Below are 6,650 nucleotides of genomic sequence, written 5' to 3' on the forward strand. Positions count from 1 at the left end.
GCTTGGAGTCGTACCCCCCATCCCCTTTTCCCTTCTTTCTCCTGTGCCACCATCTCTTTTTTTCCTCCCTCTCCCCAATCTCTGACAGCTGTATGGCCCAGCCTCTGCAGGAGCAACCACTAAAAATATCCCTGCAGCAACAAAGCCCAGGGCAGGGACCAGTGGGGAGGGGAGGTACTGGGCCTGCACAGGAGCCAGATATGTGCCCTTGGCCCATGCACCCATTCTGCACCACCTGTGAATTGGTAGTCCTTCCCTGAAACCCTGCCCCTGAGTGGCAACTCCTGCCTTCCTGGGATTTTTTGGTGTTGCCTCAACATTCAGATCCCGCCTCCGGGCCTTTGCACTCCTGGTGTCTGTTTGGAATGTCACCATCCAGCTAGTTATCATTCAGCAATGCCGCCCTCACTGGGCAAACAGTATGGAGAAGGGGAGCCAGACACAGGAGACTACAATCCACAAGGTGGAAGGGGAGCATACAGTGCCAGAGGAGGCCCTCACACCACCCAGGATACAGATGCAAAGGATCGAGTCACATTAGGGGAAATAGGCGAGCACACCTGAGGAGGGACCCACAGAGACAGAAAGTGAGAGGAGACATAACAGAAGCCTCGGAACAAGGGGCAGCTGCTGCGGGTCCTCCAGCTGCCTGCATGCCCCACTGAGCAGTTGCCAAGTTCCCCTTCTTGCAGCTGAGGGTGGGGCCCATTTGGGGACCCTTGAGTGAGAAGGCTAGTTTTGGGGCAGGGATTTGAGAGACACGGGAAGGGAAGGTGTGGGGCTGGGGGCCCCAGGTCCATCGTGGGGTGTGATTGGAGCACTTTTCTGGGAAGATGTGAGGTCTTCTGACATAGTGATGGGGAGGGGAGGGGTGGCTTCTTCTGGGAAAAGTAACATAATAACCTCTCTTCCAAGCCCCACCTGCTAGGACCTCTTCCCCAGGAAGCCCATACCCCAGCCCAGGCACTCCTCTGGCTATTCCTGACCTACTTCCTTTAAAAGGCCACTCTGTCCGCCCTCTTGTGTTTCCTTCTAGTCTACAGCCCGATTGCTGCTGCAACAGGCACCTGCCTACACACAGTGTGTGGCTTTACCTGCCTGGCACATAGGTGCTCGGGAAGTGTTGGTTGTGTGCCAGCTTGGGTGATATTGTGAATGTTGCTTAACCTCTCTGGGCACTCCCCGACCCCCATCTCAGAAATAAAAAAATTGACCTGTGAACCTCCAGATGAGGTGGCCTTGGGCTGTATTGGTTTTGACAGGACCTCTGAGTTTCCTTCCAGGCCTGCTTAGCGCCGGGCACCCCAGATGGGCCTGTTCAACATCCTGTCCTCCCCATCACCACAGCATTTTTTGGGATCCAAGTTCAGGGCAGGGTAGAGCTTTGGCACTAGTGTACCTAGGTCAAGTTATGTCCTGACATGTCTTCACTGTGACTTCAGAGAGTATCCTCTTGTCCATGAACCACAGTCCCCTTGCCTGTAAAACAAGAATCCTCCCCCTCTTCCGTACCTTGCCCCTGACTCAGGCTTTGAGGGAGGCAAGTGTGGGGACTAGAATGCAGTGCAGAGCCCACCTGGCTGGTTCAGATGGTGCCAGGGCCCCCAAGGAGCTCCCAGCCTGTTGGGAGAAGGGGGGCTGAACCTGACACAACACCCTGGGGTGAGGGGGTGAGCGCAGACCAGGGCTTCCAGATCTGATGTGAAACTGTGAGGAGAGCAGTCCAGGCAGAGGGAACCTCAAGAGCAGAGGCCCTGGGGTGGGGCTGATTTTGTTCAGACTGCAGAGATGGGGGCAGGGCTGGACTGCACAGGCCTGGGAGGCTATGGGGAGCAACTGAAGCCTTGACTGAGGGTGCTGGGCAATGAGGGGAGGGTCTGGAGCTGAAGAAGCAGGTGATAAGTTTCTATTTTAAAAAATACCCTGTAGCTTGGGGTTAACCTCCTAAAGCTGCTCTCTGTGCACCTGGAATGGCAGATTTCTCACTGTGGAGACATTTACATGAACTCATGTTTAACTTAATATAGATACAGACAGTTACATATGGAAATATTTATAGATTCGTGTATATACACAGGTTAGTATACACACATATATGCCCTTGCTCTGTCATTGGAGAGAGCATAGAAGCAGTGATACCCCAGTAGCAACAAGCACCCCTACTACACCAGTCCTGGTTACTAACACCATTCTCCAGTGAAGGGCATCAAGGCTGCTCCTAGGAGAAAAGGCTGATTCTCAGCCTGGGGCAGGAAATAGATGAGATGAGCTTGGAGCATCTTGTAGTGGCAGAGTAAGGAAGTGCTAAAAAAAAGACCAAGAATGTGATAGGGATATGAGAGACAACTGAAAGAGTTTCCAGTGGTCAAAGCTGGAACAATTTGAGCATGAAAATTAGTAAAATAGTACTGGATTATAACTCAAAGTGTAAAATAAATATCCATTAGTCCAAACTGAAATGAATAATTGAATAGATAAATAAAAGTGGGGAGAAGAGACGTATTTCTCAGGCAAAGGAATCCCAAATAATTTATGCAGATACTCTGACCTCAAGGAGGGTGAGAACTCTCTACTCTTAGGTGTGGGCTGTAAATTGTGCTAGTGGCTTGGAAAAGGGAAAGAAAGCAGCTTCACAGAAGAGACACCTGACAGATACCATCTCAGCCAGATGATCAAGGTCAATATCACAGTGAAAATTTACATTGATGGCATGTGCCCTGGTTTCAGTGTGATGAGAGGAGCCCTTCACCTCTGTGGTTCTCTCCCCCACAGCCATCACCCCAGTCCAACCACAAGACAAAGCACTGCACAAATCCCAGTTGTGGTAATCATATAATACCATATAAATTTAAAATCAACATGTTGTACACCTTAACTTTGCAGTTTATATATATATATTTTTTTTCTTTTTTTTCTTTTTTTTAAATTCAAGTTCTGAGCCATCCTACAAAACACCTGATCAGCCCTGGCCAATGTGGCTCAGTTGGCTGGAGCATCATCCTGTAACTGAAGGGTCGTGGTTCTATTCCCAGTCAGGGCACATACCTAGGTGGTGGCTTCGATCCCTCAGACTGGGCAAGTTTCATTGCAGGTCCAGCATGAAGGATCCCTGGTCCTGGCGCATACAGGAGGCAACCAATCAATGTTTCTCTCTCACAACGGATGTTTCTCTCTCTCCCTTTCCCTCTCTCTAAAGCAATGGAAAAACAAAAAACAAAAACGTCATTGGGTGAGGGAGAAAAAAAAACACCTGACCAAGTCTCAAAACTGTCAAGGGCATCAAAACCAAGAAAGTCTGAGAAGTTGCCTCAGCCCAGAGGAGCCTAAGGAGACATGGCAACTAAATATCACGTAGGATCCTGGGACAGAAGAAATACAGAAGGGAAAACTGAGGAAATCTGAATAAACTATGGACTTGAGTTATTAAGGTCTTAATAGTGGTTCAGTAATTGGGACAAATGTACTATATTAATGTAAGATTTGATAATAGGGAAACAGGATGTGAGATACATAGGAACTTTCCATACCATCTTCACAATAATACTGTAAGTTAAAAACTGCTCAAAATACAAAGTTTATTTTTAAAAAGGTAGTTGCCATGGCAACAGGGATTGTCTGAGTCTGAGGTAACAGGGCTCCAAAGTAGGAAACAGGCAGATTTCAGGCTGGAGAATACTGGGCCTGGACCCAGGGCCACTTCAGGGCATAGGAACATGGGTGCAGGTACATGGGCAAATCTAGGGTGTTTCAGAGACACAGGACTCGCAGGACCCATGTGAATGATGAAGGGAGAAGACTCTAAGGGACTCCCAGGCCTCTGGAAGGCTGGTGGAGGAGCAGGCCAGGGGGCACACAGATGAGCAAGGGACTGAAGTGGGGGATTGAATGGAATATGGCAAGAGCTAAGTCTCATTTTTGGAGGACCCAGGTGAGAGGGCCAGGAGACTTTCAGATTTGTGACATGACAGCATTCTTGGGGATGGTTTCCCTCACCAGATCCTGGGCTGCCCTCTTCAGACTATTGATTTGCTATGTGGCCTCCAGGCAAGTTCTTGCCTTCTCTGAGCCTCAGTTTCCCCATCTGTAAAATGAGAATAATGTCCCCACAGACTTGTGGAGGGCATCAAAGGAGCCGTGCTTAGTGCCTGGCACATAGTGGGTGCTCAGTAAATTGGTCCTCCCTTCTCCCTCCCATCGGGTTTCAGTTTGATGGAGCGGCGCCTGTGGCTTTAAATTATGCAAATAACCTGCAGGTGTTGGAAGGAGGTTGAAATTAAAAGGAGCCTGACTCAGCCAATCAGTGAGCTGGGCTGGAGGAGCTGGAAGCCTACATGGCCCAATGGCTGGCTGTGCGAGCTCCAAGTCCGCCAGGCCTCGGGAGCTGTCGCTGTGGTGGGAGGGCGGGGAAGGGGACTCTTTAGGCCACGCCCCGGAGGCGGAGCCACACGGGGGTGCCAGCCGCAGCCGCGGAGGGAGGGGCGGGGTGGGCTCGGGTGTCAGCAACTGAGCCGCAGGTGGCGGCGGTCGCGGGGCTCGGCCCGAGCTCGGGAGGTGAGTGCTGTCCCAGGATTCCCACCCAAGACCCCTTGGCCCTCGCAGCTCCGCGTACGCACGCACCGTGACCCGCAGTCCTGGTGGCCACTGGGGGCAAAGGCGCGGCGGAGCTTGGGGAGATGGCGAACAGGGGTTCAGAGGGCTGCGCGGTGGGCACGCCGGCCTCCCCGCAGTGATAATCAGGGACGCGCGGAAGGAGATAGGGACCCCCTGTCCTAGTTCCCGTCTGCTGACTTAGAATCGGAGCGTACAAGGGGGCGGCTGTGATTCGAGACCCCTCCCCAAATCCCTTTATTCTAAGCCTGGATTTGAGTCTAGGTTCTGAGGCTGCAAAGATGGGGGCGCCGCTCCCCCTCCAGCCTAGGACCCAAGATAGCCTAAGTGGAGGCCACCCACCAATTTTCCTCTTCTCAGCTGGGACCTGCAGACCCTCCTAGGACTGCGATGAGGAACCTCCCTCCTTTTTTCCCCACTGCAAACACTGTTCCAGTCCTGGTAGAGGAACTGAGGGTCCCCTGGGCCCCTCCGGTAGACTGACTGTCCTATTCCAGCACCCTACCCCAAGGATAGAGTAGGGGACCTTTCATTGGCATCCTCTTCGAGGACCCCAAGGTTGGAATTCTGGTGAGGGGGTCAGTGTGGGGTCTCTTGCCTGGTGGGTTTGGCTGGTCAGGCCAGGCCTGGAAGGTCCTGGAGTAGACTTGGGAGTGGTCCCTTCCTCAGTGGGGGTTGGGCAGTGAGCATCTGTTCCTGGGATTAAAATAAATCGAGGTAAATTAGGATCTTGCTGAAGGCTGACTGAGTAGGATGTGGAGGAGGGGTGGGTAGCCCCTCCATCTGCCTCAGATCCCAGGAGTCTTCTGCCCCAGTCGCAGTGGGGACCAGGAGGTGGCTCTGGGTGAACCTGTCTCACTGGTGACCTTGGGCAAGTGACAACACCTCCCTGAGCCTCAGTTTTCTCCTTTGAAAATGGGATTGGGAGCTTTGGAACCTGTATTCTACAGATTCTGAAACCCAGGCACTCCCATCTTTTGCCAGATCTTGACCCCACCCTTTTGCTTAAGATGTTGGTGGTTTGGGGGTGAGAGAGAAATGGGTCTGAAGACCCCCCTCTGCCCCCACATGCCTTGCTGGCCTTTGAGCTTCAGTTTATTGCACTGCAAAATGGGTTGATGATCACACTCTGGCATTGCTGGAAGGGCCCCTCTACCAGACAGTAAATTATATCACCAGGGTGCAATAATTGGAACAGGGGACCTACCACCCAGGTCTCACTGTAGGGCCTGCCTGGGGCACACCCTGACCCACATACCGTCACCCACACTAGGGGCAAAACAGTGCCTGGGCGGGGTCCGAGGCCAGCCTGTTCCCTTTCCCTTTGAAGCTCTGTCCCTGTAGTGGGTGCAGGGGTGAACACTGTGCAGGGAGTCCAATGCCTCAGGTTCAAATCTGATTCTCCTGTGTGTGGATTTGGCCCTTTGTGCCTTGGTGTGTTTTTCTGTGAAATGGGCTGAATCCTTTTTGGGAGATCAAAGAAGAGTGTGGGAGGATGAGAGTGCTATAAATACAGACATGATCATTATAATACTCATTGCAATATTACTGATTATAAATGGGGTCACAGATGCCTAGGTATGGGGACGAGGGAGGGGAGTCTGCAAAGGTGTCGCCTGCTGTATCTTCAGCCTGACAGTCAGGTCCACTGCATGCTCTGTAGGTGTTTGCCAAATAAAGTGATGGGGGGGGTGGGGCGGGGCAGTGGCAATGGGAAAGACTGAAAAATTCCTGTGTGAGCTCAGATGTCTACTCAATGGCTCAATTGCTGTGTAACATGGGGCCTGTGCCTCAGTTCCCCCATTTGATGATCAAGATGAGATAGTGTCTCTAAGTGCCATTGTGAGAATCAAGCCAGAGTGTGTAAATGGTCACAGCTCTGGTGGCCGAACCTGATGGAGGGAAGAAGCACATGACAGCTGGTAATTGAAAAAGTACGGCCAAAAGGCTGTTCACTGGGAAGCAAAGAAAAACCCCAGACTGGCCCTACTGTGAGCAAACTGGAGTTGAGGGGGAGAAAAATGTCAGGTCCTGTTTCACAA

This window comes from Furipterus horrens, unplaced genomic scaffold (genome assembly GCF_987537825.1).
Source record: "Furipterus horrens unplaced genomic scaffold, mFurHor1.1.pri manual_scaffold_10, whole genome shotgun sequence".
In the NCBI taxonomy this organism is placed as follows: domain Eukaryota; kingdom Metazoa; phylum Chordata; class Mammalia; order Chiroptera; family Furipteridae; genus Furipterus; species Furipterus horrens.